General features: G+C 38.4%; 1 protein-coding gene across 9 annotated transcripts in view; it reads left to right on the top strand.

Annotated features, from left to right (window-relative positions):
• The window catches only part of RUNX1T1 (RUNX1 partner transcriptional co-repressor 1), a 113,049-nt gene that overhangs the window by 29,318 nt on the left and 60,801 nt on the right, over positions 1 to 22,930 (top strand). For 2 of the 9 annotated variants that reach the window (XM_061995754.1, XM_061995753.1), the window contains exon 2: positions 17,492 to 17,609. The exons of 5 other annotated variants lie outside the window; for them this stretch is intronic. The gene's annotated coding sequence lies outside the window, so the exon portion shown is untranslated. Of the gene's footprint in view, positions 1 to 11,105; positions 11,185 to 17,491; positions 17,610 to 21,311; positions 21,332 to 22,930 lie in introns of those variants that run through there. 2 more of the 9 variants (XM_061995756.1, XM_061995758.1) reach the window with 2 other exon arrangements.

Genomic DNA, 22,930 nt, shown 5'->3' with positions numbered 1-22,930 from the left:
TTTTGTCTCTGGTGCTGAGAGGAGGGAAAGTTCACTGGAGCATACGCTATCACCCCTTGCGTTTTAACAAAACTAACTCGCCATCAGTCAAAACGGGGAGGTGGTGACATTGAAACAAAAGTTTTCAATATAATGTAACAGTCCTTGTCAAATGAATAAAATATGTGTAGTTAGTGTCACAAATATTGACATGTTACAAAGAAAAATGCAAGGCTTGAATTTATGGCTAGTAGTAGATACGCTTTCACACAAATATGCTCTCACATTATCTTTATTATGAAAATCCTATGCATTGAAAAGACATCGATTAGAGGTCAAAATGAGGGTTAATATACTACAGCAAGAGGAGTTTCCCTGCCCATGTTAAATGAGAGAACACTGAGCTTCAAGTCAAAAAGCAACTGATAGCCTGAAACCTTTTTTTTTTTCTTATTTTTTTCATTTTAGATCTTAAAATACAACCCTATTTCAAAAGCACCAAATATTCTCTTCTAGGCTGAGTATATTCCATCTCCTGCCAGTAAAATGGCATATTTGGTATTTTCTTGTGTCCTTTCGGAAATAATATCAAATCAATATCAAATTTTCTAAAGTGCATCAGTGATGTCTATGCTCAGATGGTGTTTCAGATTTCTTTGAATCTGAATAATGACAGAAATTAACAGTCAATTCTAATTTACTTCACTCTCATTATTGAAAATATTGCATTTAATAAAAATGCAAGGTTTAAACTTGTTTAGCCCAGATCAAGTAAAAGAGATATCAAAACTGATATATGTATGTGAATTTTTTCCACAAGAATTGTTACTAAAATGTGTCCAGAGAGCTCTTTTGCATGCCTTCTTTAAAACCTGAAGCCTTTGTTGACCTCTCTCATTCTAAGTCAATTAATTTTTGGTGGCACTATTCTTCTTCTGTGATAGGTCTTAATGTATATTTTCATTGTCTTAAAACCTGACATACATCTGAAATACCACTGGGATTCAACATTAATTTTTTTTTTTCTTGCCTTTTTTGGATCAAAAAGTAATAGGCAATCTAGGTTGTTAAGTCTTACCCACTGCCAAGGTTATCTTAACAAATGATTTTAAATCCTCTTTAGAGAACTAGTTTGTGATTGTCCCGTTAAAATACCATGACTTTTAAGTTTTCTTACCTGGAAAAAAAAAAAAGATAAAAAGAGATCTCTAATTCTTACCTCTAATGAAATGAATCCAGTACTAGAGGTAACATGATGCACAGTTTCTCTTGAACAACCAAGAAAATTTTCTTCTCAGCTTTTTGACTACAGCTTTCAACTATTGAATATTTGTGTAGGTAACCTCGATTAGTTTAGATTTCACAGAGCTATGTGTATTTTAAAGGTCCCATTTGTCTTTCCTTCCCCCCCCCCCCCCCCCCCCCCCCCCAAATTCTAGAAAGCCTTGCCAATAAGGAAATGCTTAGGGAAATGTTTAGTGTTATCTGGGAAATGTTTTGTGTTGCATGCATTAAGAGCTACTGTTAACAGATAAGCGCATTATCTTATTGGAGTATTTTAATTCTGTTTCCAAGTAAAGAACCAGAAGTTTATGAAGAAATGCCTTTCTTCAATAGCTGGAGCTATTTTGTGGCAGTGCAGTAAAAACGACGGAGGCTAGGTACAATGTCATGAAAAAAGTTACCCTGAGAGTACCCATTGCAGTCCTGGGAGGACTACTGTTGCATCAAGTGGTAGGAGATACTGGGCAGCAAGAAATTAGTGAACTTCTGAAGGTGTTGCCTTTACTCTACTTTGGTTGGACAATCAACTGAATAAAGTTCAGAAAGCATCCAGAAGTGGTCCGTTCCAGTCCTCCCCCATCAACTCTACAACTCACACATTAGGTGGGTTTGCCCTGTCAGTGGGATGCCTTAAGAAAACACTAATAGCTTCCAGCTGGGTGGAAAATCAAAACTTTTGGGGGCTGACAAAACTAGCAGATTTGAATTTGAAAGCCCCGCTAATGCCTCCATTTTTATTTACCACTCGCCCATAAAAGATTATTTTCCAATATGTCAGCCTCATTTGGTGGCCAGTGGTCTGAAAGTGAAAGTGGAACAAGCAAGCGGAGAAATCTGGACATTAGTGAGTCCGCCCTTTCAAGCTGGTGTGCCACTTTGTGGAATGGCCTTCCCTGAGATTGGGGGGGTCCTAATGACCATTCATCAATGCTCGTTGACTGATCATTGAGTGCCTTCTCATTCAGTTTATCAAGTCTTGCACATAAAAAGTCAGAATAAGCATTATTCAGCTTTGTTAAAGCCAACTAGGAGTAAAATGCTCCCATTTGAACCCATTTTGCCCTTGGTTTTTCACTTTGTTAATGCAGTCCTGCTTAAATGAGTGCTTTTATTGGGTCGGTTAGAATATCTGAAACTATTAATTCTCTTGTATTGAATAGCTGGTGGCAGGCCAGAGCAGATGGGGTAGAAAACTATTTGGTTGGGTGTATTGCTTTCAATTAGGATCAATGAGGTTTCAGCTCCTTTGAATTAACTCACTTAATACCCACTGTGTGAAGTCACAATGTATCACAACAGTCTGCTCTAAGTGGAGCGGGAAGTTGAGAAGTCCTACAGAAAAGCTTTGAGTTAAATTCTTCCTTCACTGTTAATAGAGAGCTTTCATTAACTACAGATGCATTTCAGTGGACTTCCAGTCCCTGCTATTAAGCTAGGTTTGCGCAAAAGGCGATCTCTGTACTTCTAAATAGTGATCGTTTGGAATTTCTCTTCCCTTTTCTTCAGATCTATGTCTTGGTGACCTTACATCATCCATCCACTGCATAAAAATCTTCTTATTTCTGCTCTTCAAATAGATGAATATGGAGACCGTTTTGCCGCCTGCGCCCATTTTCATAATTAGAGAGTTGCAGGGGATAGTTAATAGTATTTTGTAAAATGTTTTGAATGACTGTCAAAGCAGGAACTGATTCTCACCCTGGAAGATGTAGCATAATGTGCACCATAAAGAAACTGGCCAGATACTATCTTCTGGATTTTTCACTCTCTTCGTATCCCTTTTGTTTTGGTATTGCACATGATATTGACTCTTGTGATACAGAAGAATTGTTCCCATGTTAAAATAGTTGCCCTGCCTTTCTTAGCAGAGAATAAAAACATTTTACAAAACAGACTGTTCACCTTTGCTTGGCCTGCTAAAATTTCAGACCTAGTGCAAAAACTGTCAGGGCAAGCTTTAAGTGACTGTATTAAAAATGGGGGTGGGATGGGGAAAGCAAATAAATATCCAGATATTTATTCAAGGAGGACTGCCAAATGGGTTGCAGCCTGCTTCAGTGTATTAAATAATGAGAGGGAAAAACTATTCATGCAGCTGGCTGCTTGAGAAAATGCTGAAGTAGTCTCAGATGCACAGGCATTCTGTTAGCCCCTTCTATGAGCAGACTTCTAGGTGAGAATCTCCAGGGATCCAGATTTTGTTGACGTGGATCAATTTAAATGGCAATTACTGTAGTCAGATAACAGCTTAAAAAGGCTTTTTACACACAGAAAAAAGATGCATAATCACACAGCATATGGAAGTTTAATTTCGTGAGCCATGGTCTGTGGATTTACAATGTACTGATATTAAGACCTTCTTCTAAGAGTGAATATTGTTCGGCTTTATTAAAATGTGTCACACCTTTGACACCTTACTTTCTACTCTGAAGCTGATTCAGGCTACATCTATGTTGATGAAGGTTGCATTTCCAACTGTGAAAATGTTTTTCCTTTCAGGTAGAGTACAGCATTAAAAAAGAAAAAAACATGGAAAATATAGTACTAACTGACTGGTTTTAAATAGTGCATCAAATAATAAAACAAACAAAAAAAAAAGGTAAACTCTTTAAAGGCCTCAGTGGTGCAGGCTTTGCTCGTCTCCTTTTCCCCCGTCCACTTTTCTCTCCTTCATGAAAGCAGTCTGTCATGAAAATGTTTTCATGTTTTGGTCTTCTTCTTGGGCTCTCTGACATTATAGAGAACTCCATTGCAGTAAATATCTGATGAAGATGAAGAAAAGACCCACCTCAGGTATCAGACATGTTAGATTATTAGTGTTGGGGTCTTTACCCAGGTGAGGGGTGCTGCTCCATCACTTCTTTGATTATCTTGAATTTGCCAGTCCTGTGGAGTCTCTCATTTGTTTAAGTAAAGCTTAGGAGTGGCACTTGGATAGCATTAAAAAGTTATTGTGGAAATATCAGTAAATTAAGTAACTAATTTGCTCTAAGTGAGAAATATTCATGAGTTCAGTCTGGATATTGGGAAGGTTGTTACTTTTTGCTTAATTTCGCAGGTGTGTCCTTTTCCTAAATAGATATTATCAGGCTCTGTGGCAGCTTAGAGGAAGGAAGAGAAAGGCCTGAAAGTGGAGTTGTTTTCTGTGTAGTAGAATCAGAAGACGGCATAACACAAAATCAGGAAGATGCATACATTAGTACAAAAGGATGAGCCTTACATTGCCAAGAATGCGGTTCCTGAAGATCTGACTGAAAATCGCTGCCTTTCTACATGGGTTGCCCTTCTCCATGGGTTCTATACTGCAAAGACAAAGTCAGAACTAGGACATACGGGCTAATTGCTGGGGGAAACACTCATTACTAAAAGGAGACGCTTTTGCAACTGCTAAATGGGAGGAGAGTTTTTAAAAAGATGATATTTTTCCTTCTGCCTGGAATTTTGTGCAAGGCTATATGTGCTACAGAAGGCATGTGAGTCAGGCGTATGTTTCTCCTAAGAGGCAAAGATGTTTTACAAAGGACTAAAGAGGGACTGCTGAGAAGAAAATAGCCAGCTTTAGATAAAGCACTATAACAAAGACTTGTAGTTTTATGTATCATGGTGTCCATTAAAGCTTAATAGGGAAGAGTGCATTGAACCTAGCCAGGCATACGTTATTCATGTGAAGGATAAACATTTAAAGGGTGTGCAAAATCAGAAATTGGGAGGACATGATTGTTTAGTTTTCGAAAAAGCTTTACAGGGAAGATTTTGTTTTCACCCCCCATGGATCACCATGCAAGGTAAAGGAGAGTGAGCTGCAAATGTTTGGAACATATCAATGCAGGAATCCCAGGGGGTTAAAAGCACTATAGTAAAATAAAAGTGGTCTGCTTTCTGTGTGTGTTCTATTTTACACATAGTACTGAGAATCTGAGAAAGGGAGTGATTTTGATACTCTGTACACTACAGTGAAACAGCATAACAATGACAAAAGTGTGGGGAGGGCAGGGGAGGGGAGGAGGAGGAGGAGGGAGAACTCTCATAAATCCTCATGCACGTTTTGAATTTCCAGCTAAATAAACAAATGTAGTCCTATGAAGTGCAAAAGTAAGGCTGTGAAAAAATGAGAGCTGGTTCGAAGTGCTGCTTCTTTTCTTTATTTGTTGTCAGCAGAAGAAAGGGTTAACTTTTAAAGAAAAAAAATGAATAATTCAGTGTTTAGCTTATCACTCTGCATTTTACTTTCAATTCTTTGGTCATCTGGAACTTGGTGTGAAAGGTAGAGTAAAAGGAGTCAGCTGAGGGGAGCCGGGGTTGTGATAATTTGCACACACATCCCTGTCATTGTTCTGCCTGAAGAGACAGGGCTGGGTTCAAGGCCACATGTGCTCCTGTCATCATTCACATTTCTGCTCCAAGTGCAATACAGAGTGTCAGCTCTCCATCTGTCTTTGCCTGGCAAACGCACGCGCCCAGCATCCTGCCTCCAGCTACGCTGCCACAGCCAGTTCTGATGGCCCTCCTCGCTTCTCTGTTCATTCCAGAACAGGAGGCACTGAGCCCTAAATAAGCTTGCTTTTAGGAGAGAGCCATTTACAGTGTGGTATATTTTATCCAAGGATGCCTGGTGAGTTGAAATTATTGCAGTTCTTTCGGTTTTAAATGAGGAAATGGTAATTGTGGGGTTTTTTTTGATAGTGGGTAGTCCCCCTTCTCTCCCCCCCCCCCCCCCCCCTTTAATATAGAGGGTGATTTGCAAGCTGATAAGGGATACAGAGTGATTGTGGATGCTAATTCTGTTGTGTATATGTTTGGGGGAGGGGAATTTGCACGAGGGAACTGCCAGAGATAATACTTGCAGCAGGACTGGATGTTTTAATAAAAAGGAATAGAAATAGCAGAAAGTCACTGGCTTTGTGGGTGCGGGTCTCTTCATGGGAGATCATTTTTAGCGAAGAGAAATACAGCTTCAGGCTGGCTTTCATGACTGTCAACTGTACCTTGAATCTGCAAACATTTGATCGGTGGAGATCATTCACAGTGTTCACCCATCAGCTGAAATTATCACTGTGAAAAGCTGTTTATGTTAGAGAAGTGAAGGAGATTTATAAAACAAATTATTCCAGCGATGTCCTAAATTGTAGTTCTTAAGAGTCACTGGGCAGATCAATGAAGTATGTTGATTGAAAACAAAAAAGAAAAAACAAATCTGCTGAATTCGAGGAATTGCTGTGGAGCTGGAAATTTTAATAAGTCTGTTTCCTCAGGAAAATATTATCCCTGGATCTTACAATTGCTTGTCTAATTGATAAGTGTTATTGCCAATGAAAACGGTGCTTCTATGCAGACTAATTTGTCTGAGGGGTTTTGTGAAATGCTTGACCACGACCGAGTAGATTGAATTTGGTGTGGGTTTTTTTTTTTTCCCTTTGGTAAAGACTGAGGAAAGCCATGTGCCTGATTATAGCAGCCTGTGTCTCTGGATAAAAAAAGATAGGGCTAGAGATCCTACAGCTGGCTGGTTCTTGTGGATTATTTGGGTAGGACAGGCAGAAGAGGCTATGCTTGATCACAGAGAGTCTGTACACCTCGCAGATGGTGTTTTGAAACAGTATCTGCCAGTTTGCTGCAACCACAGTTGCATGTAGGTATTGCCAGTTGTTGGAAGAATGTTTTCCTTTTAGGATTTTTATACACAGCGATACCCTACTGCTGGTATGTTTGCTGATCCTCTGTAACAAGAAAGTGGGCTCTGTTTGCTTAAAGCACGAGGCTAAGAGGATTTATTTGGTTGAAATATGGGCAAATTAATTTGCATAGATAACAACTGAGGACTATGAAAGGTCAATTTAACCCTTTAAATGTCAAATTTGATTTGCATGCATTACATTCCTGGGAATGTGGTTTTCATTAGACATAGCATAGTTATTCATTAATTTGGAAAACTCTGCATTCTGCATAATTTGAATTCACTGGCTTTTCCCTTATGTTTGTATGAAACTCGTCTTCTTGTGTGGTTTACTATTTCCATGTCTTATTGAGATATTTAAATGTACTAAAATGGCACAATCTTATCAGTTTTGATCCTTGTGTGCATTATTTGGGGCTATTGGCAAACAGTGTGGGAATGTCTAGAGTGGAGGTTTTTGAAAACCTATTAAGCCTTTGGCATTTAAATTACTTAATCTACCTGCTGGTTAAAATTTCATGCATCTTCAATCAAAATGGCACATGCTACACTTGAGTATGTATGCCCTTATCAATACTCGTTAAGCTTTACCATTAAATAAATCTTTAATTTCCATCATTCCCTTAAAGCAGTAGCAAGCAAGAAGTGTGTTTTAATGTCAGCTCAGAGTGTTAGAAAACCTTGCACTTGGATACAGAGAATACACTAACAGCTGTGACGGGGAGCATGTGCCAGAATGGAGATACTTGAACAGATCTGACACTTGGCTATTTTTGACACCCATCTGCACTTTTTTACTCTCCTCTAGGATGAACTGCCTCTCAATCTGTTCACAGCATATTTTAGCCCTTTAATATTGTGGTGTTGGTTTTTTTCAAATGGGCATTATTAGCCATCTGGGGCAGATTTTGTATTTTAAAAGTAAGCACATTATGTACAGGAGATTAAAAGGATATGTATTTTTAATGTAATCTGATATTATGTCCATGCCTTTTGTGTATGTGTGAAGTCTTGATTTCAGAAGCATCCTTTTAGTGATTCTGACATCTGAAGTCCTTCTTTTGGGGAAAGAACAGGAAGTAATAAAGATGAGTTCTGGTTTATGTGGAGCGATAGTACTTTTACAGAAACTAAATTTGCCCTTCAAAGACACACTGCTAGTACTGTTAAATTGCGACTGGCCACTCACCTCCTCACTTCCCTGTCTGGGCAAAGTGGCAGCAGTGAGGCTTGCTAATGAAACACTGCAAAAGCAAGTCATATCCCTGTAAAGGAACTACTGCAACTGTGAAAAAAGTGTCTAGAAAGATAGTCCTGTTAACATGCAGCTTGCAGCAAGCAAGTTAACCATTTTGGCATGCTATGTAGTGAACTCTAGGAAGTGCTCATCTCTAAATAATTGATGCTGGGGGAGCACTGTTCAAATTTAATACCGTACACTGGTTTGTTGAATGTGTTTGTTTTGGTTGTTTTCTTGTTTCTAGAACTGTTTATTCCGGACTTTATTTATGAAACATTACAAATCTATCAGTCATTTTATAGTACTTTCAAAGAACAGATGTTGGCCTACAAAATGCTTTATTATTGCCTATGGCAGTATTCTGCATGGTTTCCTTAAAAGGACAATCAGTGATCACAGTCATTGTAGCCCAGAAATAATGCTGCTCTTTCAGAAGATGGCCTGGTATTAGGTCAGACCACCCTTTCTTTACTTCTGCTCTCCAGATGTGGCCGCAGCTTTTTTTTTTTTTTAAAGTTCATGTTTCAAAAAAATGGGTTTGTTTTCAAAATCTGGTTTTACTTAAGATATCTCCATCCTGGAGTGCATTTCATAAATTGCCCACATATTTTTCTTAGCAGAGAACTTAACTGGCTGTAATTTTTAACACATGGCCACATCATGTGATATTTTCAAAACATTTGCACATAGCTTTAAGAAGGTCCCAGCAGAAATGATCCATCATCTCACAGCCAGCCCATTTCTTAACAGCATATCTGCATTTTCCATTTAGCAGAGCTATATATTATTAGCTTACATTTTGGGTAGTAAAACAGTGCATTGCTGATTGTAAAACATGGACTTTATTATCTGCTGAAAATTGATTTGGCATTTATAGCCACTGTGTACTAGACTGGCTTTCTGGTTTTAACATTAGTACTTGCAAGTGATGATTTGTTTAAAGAACAGAAACAAAATTGCCATGGACATAACTGTTACTGTCCTAGTAACTGAACATTTGGATTATCCACCTGTTTTTTAAATACATGCATCTAAATGCTATTATATAGCAAAAGTCTTCTAACAGCCCATTAACTGACTTGTTCTAAGTTGCAGTTGCTATGCTGTTATATTAGGACAATTCTGTGTCTTACAAAACAAGTTTCCTGCCAAACAGGGAAAACGCGTCTGGAAATACTTAAGTCTGTGTGTTAACCTTGCATCATTATTCCAGTCATCATACATAATGACTATATCTTCTTCAGGATTCGGATAGGGAAAGAGTTTTTCACTCCTAAGAGGACTGTGGGTCACTAGGTTTTTCAGATGTGTATCATAGGGTTTGGGAGATGACATGTAATTACTTCCTTTTCCCAAGTATTAAAGTTTCTTCTTCTTCTACAGTAGTAATAAATTCTGAAGTCTGCATGACATTATTGCTCTTATTTTCAACCTGTGGGGCTGTGAACTGAATCTTGCTATGTAGGCATGGAAAGTGGGATGCAGGTCATGCTGCAGAAATAGCTGTTAATCTATGTATGTTTTTAAGCAGGGTCCCAAACACTCCCCATGAAGATTTAGTGCTTTTCAACTCTTAGCTAGAAAGGAACAAGTGAATCAGTTTCTCAGGACTAGTACTTCCTTGGTGCATGTAAGATCTTTAGCACTGATCACATCTTCATTTGAAGATTTTGGGATTCACATTGTATATCTGAGGCTGCAAGCATTGCAGCTTGCAAATCAATATGATCTATGTAAATGTGATTTTAAAAAGTCAAACTTGAACACCAATTACAGGTAAAATCTAAAATGATGTGATGTGCCAATTTGAAAAGTCTGAGCAGGGAAGTTGATGCATTTAAGCATAGAAGAAGACATAATACCTGATTTGTTCGGTGCATCCTTTTCCAAGCACATACATCACAGATAACTCTACAAAAAGTCATCTGAAGCCTAATCTATCGCTACCAAGTCACTAAGGCTAACTGCACAAGATGACTTGCACAATTGAGGCAGAAGCTGGTTTCCTAATTCAAAATTGCATGCCACAACTCTCTCCTCATTCCAGATGCATCACTGTCACAGCTTTATAAAGTTGTGCATGTAACAGCATGTGGAGCTGTATCTGTGCATGCTAAGATCTGTCTCTGTATTGATAGGGCTAAGCAGGCCAGCACAGAGTTCACACCTATGTCTTTCTGAAATGGAAGCATTTTGTTGTCTTGTTTGCACAGTTGGATCTGGGGTAATCACAGAAGCAGCCCAATGTGTATTAAGGAATGCTGGTGTCTTCGCAAGTGCAGGCCTACTTTTTGTTCCCATAAATGCATGTGGTGTAAAGCAGAAGTCTCAGAGCCAGCGATGCTGAGGCAAGAGGAGATTAAATTGGGAAATCACAGGGCACAGCAGTGCTCATATTTTTTGCTTGTACGCAGACACAGTCTAGCCATATTGGCCTGCTTGGCAAGGCTAATTTTGTTCAGTATCCTGCTATGCTAACTCCACATTCACACAGCTCCTCTGTGAAGCTGGTGAAGCCCTTGCTGTGCTGTACCATGCTATCTATATTCACTGGCTCAGTTCTCTAGGAGCTCAGCCGTCTCTGCACCATATATTTTGCAACATGCATGTGTTCTTTCTGCCTTATGTATCTGACAGTCACCAGGTACTGTCCTGGAGTAGGACAGTAGTAGCAGGACCTCCTTGCTGCTGCTGATCCGAGGTCAGGCCTTGGTCCCTCTTGAAATGTTTCCTGCACAGTTCTCAGGCAGGACAAAAGTGATGAAAATGACACCCATCCAGAATAAGCTGCTGCTGGGCAGTAATTTTCCCCCCTGCCAAGGGAATACATTATAGATTTGAGCTTGAGCAAGCAGAAGGCAAATTTGAATTAATGTCTTTCACTTCCAGCTTTCATTTCCAGTGTGAGGCTTCCTTTCAAGAGACTTGAATAAAATCAAAACTCACCTCTTCCGTCTTGCCTAGCTGTGTGTTACACAAACCGATTCTACGTGCCAATCTTCTGAAGGTGAGGATACGGACATCTTTTCTGGAGGAGGGAGTAGTGCTGCGGTTCCCATGTCTCCAAGTTACTGAGCCTCTTGAAAGGCAGGAGTAAAGCATCCTGTCTCCAGTATTTCCCTGTTGGTGAGCTGTAGGCAGTTGCTAGTTAAATATAGCTAACTTTATATCATATTTTCTGTCATGAGCTGTCTACAGCTACCTAATGGGAGGGTATAGTGAAGATGAATGGACCCAAACTCTTCTTAGAGCTACATAGTGATAGGAGGAGAGGCAAGAGGTATGTAATGGACCACGATAATGTCAAGTAGATACGGGGGAAAAATTATCCACCATAAGGATTGTCAGACACTGAAACAAGTTGTCCAGAGAGGTAGTGATATTTCTTTTATTGAAGTCACCATATTGGACAAACTCCTGGTAACTTGATCTAACTATACATGCTTTGAGGCAGAAAGGCATAGACTACCTGATCTCCAGTCACTTCAATCTGCATGATGATTCTTTGTGCTACTGGATCTGTTACATGAGATCCATTAGGTGTTTTGGATGTGCAATCTGAGGTGCTTCAGCCCTATGCACTGTAGGGCAGAGCAGAGCAGTCCATGACACAGAGTTTCATGTTGTGTTTCAGAGGGGAATTTTAGCAATGTTGGTCTTCTGGGCTGCTGAAGTTACTTATTTATTGAATCTGATCTGAGACCATTACTTGATCTGTAACTTGCGGAATGCACTTTGCATGCTGGTAAAAGAGCAGAATTGTCAGGCTCAGTGCCAGCTGAAAGGGCTGCACCTCCTGCCCATGGTAGCTCATCGAGCTATGCTTCCATATACCAAACCTGAATTTATTTCTCTGTGCTGTTGAGGGTTTTTTTTCATTTTTTCCCTACTAGTAATTTCTTCTTCACTGCCAGATATAGGCATAGTGTGGAGAAAAAGCTTCATTGTGGGCACTGATTGCAGAAGTACTTGAGACAAGTTGCTGGAGACCTTGGGATTCGAGAAGGAACCGCTTCAACTGGAAGTTCACAGACCTCTTGTTTTTGTCCCTGTGCTGCAGCACACCACCTGGTAGTAATTTTATTGCAGCTGGTTTAAGGATGTAGTGTCAAAAGAGACACTGAACTGATCCAAAATTCCTATGGCATGAAGCTTTGAGCTTCTCCATGATGTTGCATAATGAGTTGTGCATTTATTTCTATTTCTTCTTGCTCTAGGGATCTGGCAATCTTGTGAAATTTTCATGATGAATAACTACCTGGTAGGACCCACACATCTGAATGAATTTTAATTATCCAGCCAGCTATTTCAGTATCAATGTGGATATATGTTTTGGGACAATGCCTGCAACTTAACTGTGATTTTAAATGGGCACAAAGTGTAAGTCAGAGGTGGATGGGAGTTTTTCTGATGTTCCAAAGGAAATGCTGTCATAAGTGGACATAATTAAGAGTACTGCTCATATGGTTCTCATTAATTGTGGACATCCCTTTGGAAGCAGACTGTAACGAGCTCTGCTGCGTTTTTACATATTGGCAATACTGAGCTGACAAAGACCAAAAGAAGTGTGGAAATAGCAAAGTGAAAGGAATTGGTATCGATCATCTCGTGAGGAGAGGCTGAGGTATAAGGAAGGAAAATGTATTTTGGTAACACTTCCAGTCTATTGCAAGCATGGGCAGATCTGGTGTAGAGTCAGGACTGTATAATTCTTGGTTAAAAAACAGAGGGTGACTGTAATAAACTGAGGTTTGAGGAAGTGGGGTTAGCATTTGCCTAACTGCAGTGAAGTTTGAAATTATTATTTGAGAAGCAGGAATATGCTTTACCTTTCAAAGTACATTGCCCTCTAACTTTTTGATTTATCTTTTCTGGCGTTTAATGCACTATACTTTCTTCTGTAAGTCAGTCAGAAAGCATCTCTAAAAGTTAACTTGGTACCCTATAAGGCTTTATTGGAATTTTTTTTTTTTTTATGCACTTACAATCCATTTCTCCTACTCTTGGGAGCCCTCCTGTGCACCTCTAGTGCAGATTTCCATAGTTCCCCCTTTCTCTCTGATTTTTCAAGTGGTGCTGCGTTCACTGTCTTATTGTGCTCTTGTTTTGAAACCACATCCTGCTAAAGGAGTAATCTTCCGGTTTAGTGACAGAGGGCCATTCCCCTTCCTTCTTTCAGATCTTTCCTTAATATGTGTTTTGTGAGTCATGCAAACATGCATGACTCAAATAGTCTTCCTGCCACAAGATTACAGTTTGGAAAATGTGTGCACTCATATAATATGAAAATACAGCCATAATTTGATTCTTGCTTCTAAATTGTGCATTCCAAATGTATTCTGGTGGCCATTTTAAGACCGGACAACAAGCACATGTACACAGCTTTGAATTTTCATTGTAGCTATTTAATAATCCAAATGAATGCCATCTCAGTAGACTTTCCCAAATGTGACTTCCTCATATCCCTTTTTTTAAAGAGATTCTTTTTTTTCCCCCCCGAGGATTTTGCGCCTTGCAGAGCACCAGCCACATCATTCATGGTTAGCAAATACAAATTAACATTTATTGTTTTAATTTTATTTTTCCAGTCAATTTCACCACATAATTGTTGATTGTGTAATTATATCTGCTAGCTTTGCACACAGTTATTTGCATTCTAGTTAGGAGAAAGTTTGCTAACCAAAGTTTAGAAGAGGTCATTTTTTATGGACAATGTTTCTCTTTCTTTTAGCTACTTTTCTTTGCCTGGAACTGTGCAAGATCTTTAAAAAACAAGGATGCAATAACCTTGTCTTTGAGAAGGAATTTTGGTTTGTATCACATTTGAAAGTGTACACTTTCAAACGCTGAAAATTTTGAAATCTCTTGAAATATTGAAAATGTTGAAATATTGAACAAACCATAGGGACTCTGAGCATTATTAATACCATAAAGGAAGCTGAAAGGTATTCAATAAAGCAACTTTTCTTCTGTCTGCAAAAGAAAGGGTATTAATTAAATATACATATTAGATGGCACTGTCATTGAATTGCTTTGAAAGTCCTCATTTTTCTTCTTGGAAACTGATTTGCAACAGAGTTGTACCATGTCTTTGGCCTTGGTGTTTTTAGTTTTCATTTTTTTCACTGGCAGAGGGAGGACAGTGATAAAATTCAGTTTCTAGAATTCAGGTGGTCTGCATTGTTTAAAGTTGCTACAGCATCTTCCGTGGCACTGTAGGATCTTCTAACTCTAGGGTCCAGAAAAAGAGACAGCTTCTGTCATCTCATTTATATTAGATCTTGGAAGTTATTTAAATTGCTTCATGAAGTCAATATTTGATTTGTTTACACTGAGGTCGCCATTAGACTGCATTGTATCTTCAGAAACAAAAGTAAAGTCCATTGTGATTTTAAAGGGGATCTGTGCATTAATGAGTGTGTATTTTACTTTTCTGCATAATTACTCATTGAGAGCACTTTATTGTCTCGTTGTAAATGGAGGAGAAGTGGGACAGTGTATTCCAGAAATCATAGAATCATAGAAAGGTAGGGGTTGGAATACTACTTTTGTCTCTCGTGTTAAATTTTTTAAGTGTTTTGAAGATGCTCATCTTGTTTTGTTAATTTACTTACATCTCTCTTTATTCTCTGGTTGTAAAGCAAATCTGTATTTGAGTTTTCTATATTTAATAAGCAAGGTTACTGTGCAGGAGATGAATCTGTGCATGAAACTTTCATTGAGAGCTTGGTATGAAAGCAGTCTTCATAGCGTGAACAGCAAATTCTCTGCTGTCTGTGGGAGAGCTGTTAGTCTTTCTTTGCCTTCTTCAGACAGAACCACAACTTGGTGGAATAAGGATTGAATTTCACAGAATCATAGCCATAGAATGGTTGGAGTCGGAAGGGACCATTAGAGATCATCTAGTTCAATCACCCTGCTAAAGCAAATCCACCTAGATCAGGTAGCGGGGTTGCTTCTCAGCTGAACAGCTAGGCATCTTCCTCTGAGATGTCAATTGGTAGAGGAGTAATTTCCAATTCCTTTCATTCTGAGTAAGGAAAGCAATAGTATTTAATCTTCAGAGACCAGAAGAAACAGAATTCCTTAATTTATGCTGCCTTAAACCTTCTGCTTCAAACTGCTCTTTAGAGCCTGTAGAGGCTCCAAAGATAAAAATACTACCTTATGTTTCAGCTATTGACCTGCATTCTTCTGTAGAGCCACAAGGGAAATTATATACCCTCCTTTAGTTAACTTCTGTATTCTTTCAGAAAAAGCTTTGTGAATGTTGGTGAATTGATTGCTCTTTCTTGAAGGAATACAGAAAGTTATGATGCCTTGATTTCATCCTGACACCATCAAATGATGTTCTCAAGGTTTTGTCTGGGGCATTGGTTTAAGACAGTCTTGAAAGAATGTCCATTACTTAATCACCAGGAATGCTTAATAGTTTCATAACAAACAAGTCTTTTTATTTTTAGAGGCTGTAAGTGTTTTCGCTGTCTTGCCACAGTAGATATAGAATAGATGCCTCGATGAATTACCCAATGGGGATTCTGATACAGAAATTGATGCTTGCTGAATCTAAATCAAAACGGCTTTTTTTTTTTTTTTTTTTTTCCTTTGGTAATTAAAGTAAAGCTGCTGTTTTTTAAATATATCTGCTTACAAGTCGGGGATATGCACACATTGTTGCATGCAGTTGCTGGGTTTTGGAGGGCTTTTTGCCACCAAATAATGTGGTGATGCAGATGTTCTGATTGCGTTCTTTAAAACAGTTGATTGCAGATCTGATGGTGAAAGATGATATGCAGCTAGTATATATCATCATCTTTTGATACAAACAGGTTCCTTTGGGAGTTAGCTGTACTGTTTCAGTGTGTTGTAATTAAATTGAGTGCTGTTAAGGTGTCAGAAATTACTTTGTAATGCAGGATAATGGACTTAAATAGACTTATTTGCACAATGCAAATAATCTAGCAAATTACCCTTAAAGGCTCTATATCAAGAAACAAAACAAGCCCCCCAATATTCAGTAGGAAGAGAAAAAGGGAAAAAAAAATGGTCTGATTTCTGACTCAGTCCCTAAGACATCCTTGCATTAGTCTTATCTGGACTTAACAGATGCTATAATAATGCCTGTTATTTGTGAATAACATCAAGTGCTTTTTTTGATAGAATTGAATGGGTGGGGGGACACCCCAGTCAACTATACCTTTAATACTTGGGAAAATCCTTCTTACACGTGCAACAGATAAGTAACTAACTTTTGTGAGGTTTTGAATATTAATTCCCAGAAAAAAAAGTCTGTGTGAGTTGTGAATGTTTTTCATCGTGCAGAATTAGACTGTATTTATGAGAAGGCTAATGTTGTTAGGAAAATAATAGGTTTACATACATAGTTAGAGCTGTTTATAAATCAGCAGGTGGTTTCTAAAGATCAGAAATTAACAAAATGTTTACTGATGTGATTTTTTTTTTCTGAAAAACAAGCAGTTTAAAAATACTTGAGCATTAAAACTTCAAATGTGAAAAGCTGATTTGCTTTTCTTCAGCCATCTTGGGTCTTTCTCACTTGTGGTTTGAATGCACAGTCTTAATTTTTAATCTTGAGGACTTGATTTTATCTTCTGAAGGGCACCCAGTAGAAGGAAAAAAAGAAAATAATTTTCTTACAAACCATGTATTTCAATAGGAGGCATGTTTCTACGAATAAATAGGAAAATATCAGAAAAATCTATGTTTTAGTTTCTTATGCATATGCACATACTTTCATACAGAATACTACATTACATTTCTCTTTAGTCATATAAAACCTGCTTGGGACTGAATTCATTAATGATGCAAAGCAGTATTAAAATACTATACTTGCTTTAGAAACATACATATGGTTCCAAGCAATTCTTTAGTAATAAAACTCAAAGAATGTAATATCTCTAATTTAAAATAAATTAATGATTAAAAAGAAATCCTGTAAACTAATTTACCCATATGTTATTTTCCTACTCTGATTGAAATTTAAACTCTTGCCCTCTATAAATGACTGTTGAATTCTATACATCTTCTCTGAAAAGGTTTCCAGTGTGGTTAAAAAAAGGGAATTATGTTCAAAGATCATTAATCCAGTTTCCTCTGTTTTATTTGGTTGCACAGAAAATCTTACCCTTCGCTGCTGCCCCCCAATTCTTTATTCCCCAGTAGTACTGAGGGGGAAATTTGTGCCGTGCTACTTATACATAATTTAAAACAATTGTGCTTAGCTTTAAACCCGAAGTCTTTCTTCATCTATCATTTATCTCATGATGTTATCTTTTGTACTCGGTACCCTTCAGTAAGCACAGCCTGACACGTCTTGTGGCCTTTACCTTCTGCGATAAAAAAGATTGAAAAGATGCTTGGCACCACCTGGTGAAGATGAGGCAACCCTGGAGAACTGTGCTTCAGGAGCAGGTGACTGATGCTAAGAAATGTGCCAGTCTGGGGACACAGCTGAAGGGTTGTAGTAGGGAAGGGGGAGGGGAAGGGAAGAAAAAAAAAAGAGCAGGAACATTAATACATCTTCCTGAGGTTTGATGGGACATATACTGCCTACTGTTCCATCTGGTGCTTATGATAGCATGGCATATTAGCATGCTGCAAGTTCATAATGTATTCAGGGCGAGAAAACACCACTTGCATACCAATTGAGGCGTCCTCTTTCTCGGAGCTGCCTTTGAATTTCAATGATGTTTATGCCTCCTAAGCCATGACTGAACTGAGCATTTCCGCTAGTGAAGGAATAACAGCAGTGAGGGACTCTGGCTTGTGTGGGTTTTTGTTACCCTCTCTTTTTATTTCTCCCTCTTTTTTTTTTTTTTTTTTTTTAAGTTCTTTTCTTCCTGCTCTCTCCAATTTGTTTTTGTTTGAGGAAGCATAAAGACAGGTTGAGGTTTTGACTAGCTAATTGCACAGCTTCTGTTAATATTACATTAACTTGTTTTTAAGGTTGTAGTCTATTGTCTTTTTTGCTTATCTCAAAAATGCGTAAATGTACTTTTTATGACATTTTGATGCAATTACTTTAAAAGCAGTGTCATGAAGCATTTTAAAAAATACCATGTTGCAATTTGCTTTATATTCAGATTTCCTGTATTACTAAATTAAAGAACAAACAATACCCCGAATTCCACATTTCACAGTAAATGTGTCTTCAAAGACTTGATTTTAACTTGAAATGTGCTAGCATAATAGGATAAGTATCTGAAGTTGAGCAGGTACATAAGGCTTTGTAAGGAGTGAGGCCTTTTTATCGATCCCTTGCAGAAAACGTACTGATATGTTCATTTTATTTCTCCCTACCCTGCCCTCTCTGAAACTCTGCTGAGATTGACACTTGACTGGAAACAATCTCAAAACTGCACTGTAGAAACTCTCGACTGCACATTTTGTTTCTGAACTTGTCAAAGATTGTGATCCTTTTATCACTCAGTGCTGTGAATCACTCTGCAGCGCTCCTTCCAGTAGGTTTTGAAAGTGTCAAGTTTACACACAGGATAGGGTATTTGATGTGGGATTTTCAGGTGTCTAGAGTAATATATGATTACTAGTCACATTTTTCTGTGTTGGTGAATGCACTTACGTGCTTCACGTGTTTTGAAAGTCCTACTCCCAAAAAAAGGAGATCAAGCTTGCTGCTTGAAGGGGGAATTTCTAGTATTTCTAGTACCGACTTGCTTAATTAATGCATTTGGTATCTAGTACTCTACCTGCACAGCTGGACTTTTGCTCCTGCCCAGAACCAACTGTGGTTTAAGGCTTTAGCTTAATCTTTAATACATACTACTGTCATGCTAAATCAAGTTTAATAAAAATGTACAAGGTGGCACTTTGAACTCCTTCACTCTAATTTAGTATTAATCCACTTGATTACTAGAAAATAAAAGATCTTGCTATAGTTCTGATCCGTTCTTTCAAATACACCCAGACGTGACTTCTATAAATATATTTTTTCAGACAGTCATTTAGCCACTCTTGCATAGATAAGAAATAAAAAATGCAGTAGTCATCTTGACAAAGAATAAATTGGCATCTTTTCATTCACTATCTGAATATCTGTTGTCTGATGGCTTAAGAACATTTCTTGTTTATTGATAGTGCATTTAGACCTAGGTATTAATGTCCTGGCTTAAATACCTTTTTTTTTTTTCATACATTCAGGAAGGCTGAAGTTACTGAATAGGAATGTGGAGGAGGTAGTGTGGGTAATTCAAGTAAGTTTAGTCAGCACTTACAAGATTCTTGAAATGTTTCTTGATGTCCTACAGAACTGTTAACATCTGCATGGCTTGTGAGAAAAGCCACATTTATTACAGCTGTATGCTGGCTAGGATGCAAAAGAAAAGGGGGGGATCAGAGTTAAGAATGAAGCAGCTGGCTTTCAGTACAGAGATTTACAATTTTACTCTCATTACAGACTGACAGTAAACTCTACTTGGACTCTCTTGCATCAGCTTCTTTGGGATGGCACGTTGAAGTCTTGAGAATTTACTTAGTAGATCCAGTCCAACAAAACGCACACAGTTCAAAAGAAAACAAAGGTTTTAGATAAATTATCATTAGTGAAGTTCAGTGCTTTGAGGAGCTGTTCCAGTAGGACGTAACATGATGAAGAGCATGTGTTTAAAGTCTACATTTGACATGGTTAAAAAAAGAGATTCTTTTAAACAATAAAAATAAACAAGTGGAAAACTAATAAAACAGAAGGCTGCCGGCTCTCTACAGAACCATTGGGGGTCATACAGTTTCTCATTCCCATTCTTGTCACAGGTTGGGGTCACTGGAGGAAAGAAAGATACACTGAGAGGCTTCCCAGATCCCAGGTCTGACTGAACTGTGTGGTAGTACCTTGGTGTGTTTGTTTTACCTCATCTCTTTTTTTTTGCTAGAAGAGACAGTGAGAGAAGAATAAGGGAAGAATAGTCAGTATCAGACCCTCATTTTCTGTTTCACTCCTTCCCGTAAAAAAATCACATACATGTTTCTAGATACAAGGTTTTTTTGGACTAAATTTGGTTCTCTCCTTACCCACTTGTTTCTCAGTCATTGAGACAGATTTAAACCCAAGCTATGACAATATTGTAGCTATTTGCTGGTTGTCTCAATCGTTGTTCACTTTCAATTATGATGAAAGATTTTTATAGTTTTATTTTCTCCTTTATCTATCAGATGTGAATAAAAGCTGGTATTTATTTTGTTTTCTCTGGTTAATGTAGCTTGGTACACTTAACTCTCGCCTTTTTTCCCCTAAACATTTTAAGTGAACCTCCTCTTGTTTTGCTCCCTTAACTTCTTTACAGTGTGCCCAAGCCATTCACAGTGGGAGTGCCAGAATCTGTTTCTGTATCTCCAGCTGTTTCTTAACAACCTCAGCAACTGAGGAAGCTGCAGCCCTTTTCTTTATTGCTCTCTTTAAATGGTGATTCTGACAACTTTTCTAATATTTTTTTAATACAAAACCTATTGCCTGTTCACTTACAACAAAAGCACCCATTAAGAAACAAACAGAGCCAATAAGGACTGTTGTGATGATACAGAACATCCTCTTTTTGCCAAATTGTTGGTTGAGGTATCTTTATCTACCCACACATATCTGCTGTTCATGTTGTGATCTACAGCAGATGTCCACTCTGATAACCTACTGTGCTTCTTATCCCTTCTAACCTTAAACTATTCACCATTACACTCATCATCATTTAATTATAGCATGTGGCACTGTAAGAGCTCTAACATATAATTACTGCCTCCTCTTCTTTCCACTCTCCTGTCACCAAAGCACAGGCAAAAGCAAATTTTTTAACATTTCAGTTATGAAAATTACTGCATTTGATTCATCAGTGTTTACCACCTTGTACCTTCTAAAGTGATGGTTTTAGTGTCTGAAAGTTTATTTCCACATAGCCTTATGGAAACACATTTTATCTTAATTTTGTGCAGATTGTTGGCATTGAACAGAATTATGTGCAGAACTGAGGAGCTCTGTAAGTCAGGGCTCATAATCACCTTTGGAAATGACCTGTTAAGTTTCTAATAGGTAATTTGTATGCACAGTTACTGAAGCTACTTCCTCTGTTGGAATAATTATGAAAAAGATAATGGATAGGAACTCATCTGGGGACAATTACTCTTGTTAACTGGTTAGTATTTAATCCAGGTACTCTTTATTTTCCCCTCTTAAAATTTTCCTTTCATAATTTTGGAATTTGCCTTGGATAGTTGTTGCATTTCAGCCGTTCTTTATTTCTTCATAACCAAGCAGTTTACAGCCTACCAGGCAACCACTCGTGTTTTGCTGCTTCTATTCCAAGTGAAGACTGTAAAGAAACACGTCCTCATAGGAGATCCCAGCGCAGATACTGTGCTTTTGAATTTCTCTGCTATTGGGGATTTAGCTTTCTTAACATGTATGTGGTGCCAGAAGGATGTTTACATGACCCACTCTAGTACCTGTTTTCCCCTTTATTTCTGTTCTTCTTGTCATTTGATCTTGCCATTTGAATTTTGCTTTTTGAGTCATATAGAAGGCTATCTTCAAAACAGGGTGAGGTGGGGAGGAAGGTGGAAGTTAGGGCAAGGGGAACAGCTGACCTGTTTGGCTGGGGTAGATAGGTGGCAGTAGGAGGAACTGAAAAGGGCCTTCTGTTGCAGCCAGTACTGCCTGGTTGTTCTTTAGAGGAGGAAGTGCTTACAGTCAAAATTTCGAGAGAAATACTTATATGTATTTAGGTATATATACACAATATGATGAGCTTTCCTTCCTATATCACATGGCTGAGGTTAACTTTTGATACCGGAAAGAACTTTTCTTAAAGCATCTCTGTCCCCTTGACTTTCTGAGTACATGGCCATCTCTCTCGAAAGGGAAAGGGAGCTTTTCCCGGCGCGGCTGCACAATATCGGCCCCCTCTAGCGGTCAGCAGCCACCTCTAAAAGTCTCCAGCGCCAGTTCACCGAGCCGTGCTCTCGGCCCCGCGGGCTGTCTCATGTTTACCCTTTTATCCCTCGCTCCTGTGCCGCCAGCCAACGTGGGGCTATTGCGAACCCCAGGGAAGTGTCTGTTCCACTGCACTCTCAACCACCCTCTGCCCTGATGGCAGAGTTTCTTTACTCCTGATGTACTAGTATTCTTCCTTTTCTCATAAAAATGGCTCCTCTTCTGGTTAATCCACTTCTCAGTGAAGCAAAAAATAGGTATCCAAGTAGATCCAAAGCCATGTGTAGGGTGTTCCCATAGTTATTTAACTTACCAAGGGTTAAGTGAATCCACGTAGCACATTCAGAGTTCAAACACATCAGACTTCTTTACTTTGTCAATATTTCTGTAGCACTTGTGGCACTGAGCAGTTTCTCTTTGGTGTCTTGACATCTTGCCCTGCAGTTTCCCCTCCATTTAGCACTCCCTTCAGTGTAATCGAAGACTGTTTATTTCTTAAAATTGTCTAAAGCAGAATGTTGGGGGAAAAAAAAATGTGTATAAATAATCAAGTAAAACTTGATCAAATATGTGTATAAAGTGTGCTTGTACACACACATGCACACATACAGGCACATATCTAGAGGTAAGCCATGGAAGATGCACTGAGGTCAATATTAAATTGCTGTATTTAATAGTGGGTTTAGCTGGCTTGAAAAAGATGAGATTCTTTAAAATAAATTAAAAAAAAAAATCTAATGTATTTGTTGGAAAAAAAACCAATACATTTAATCTGAATCTTCTGGGCATGAAATGAAGCATG

The sequence above is a fragment of the Colius striatus genome, chromosome 4, assembly GCF_028858725.1.
Source record: "Colius striatus isolate bColStr4 chromosome 4, bColStr4.1.hap1, whole genome shotgun sequence".
Classification (NCBI taxonomy): Eukaryota; Metazoa; Chordata; class Aves; order Coliiformes; family Coliidae; genus Colius; species Colius striatus.
The sequence above is the reverse complement of the archived record's forward strand: the minus strand, read 5'-3'. Positions and strand labels throughout refer to the sequence as shown.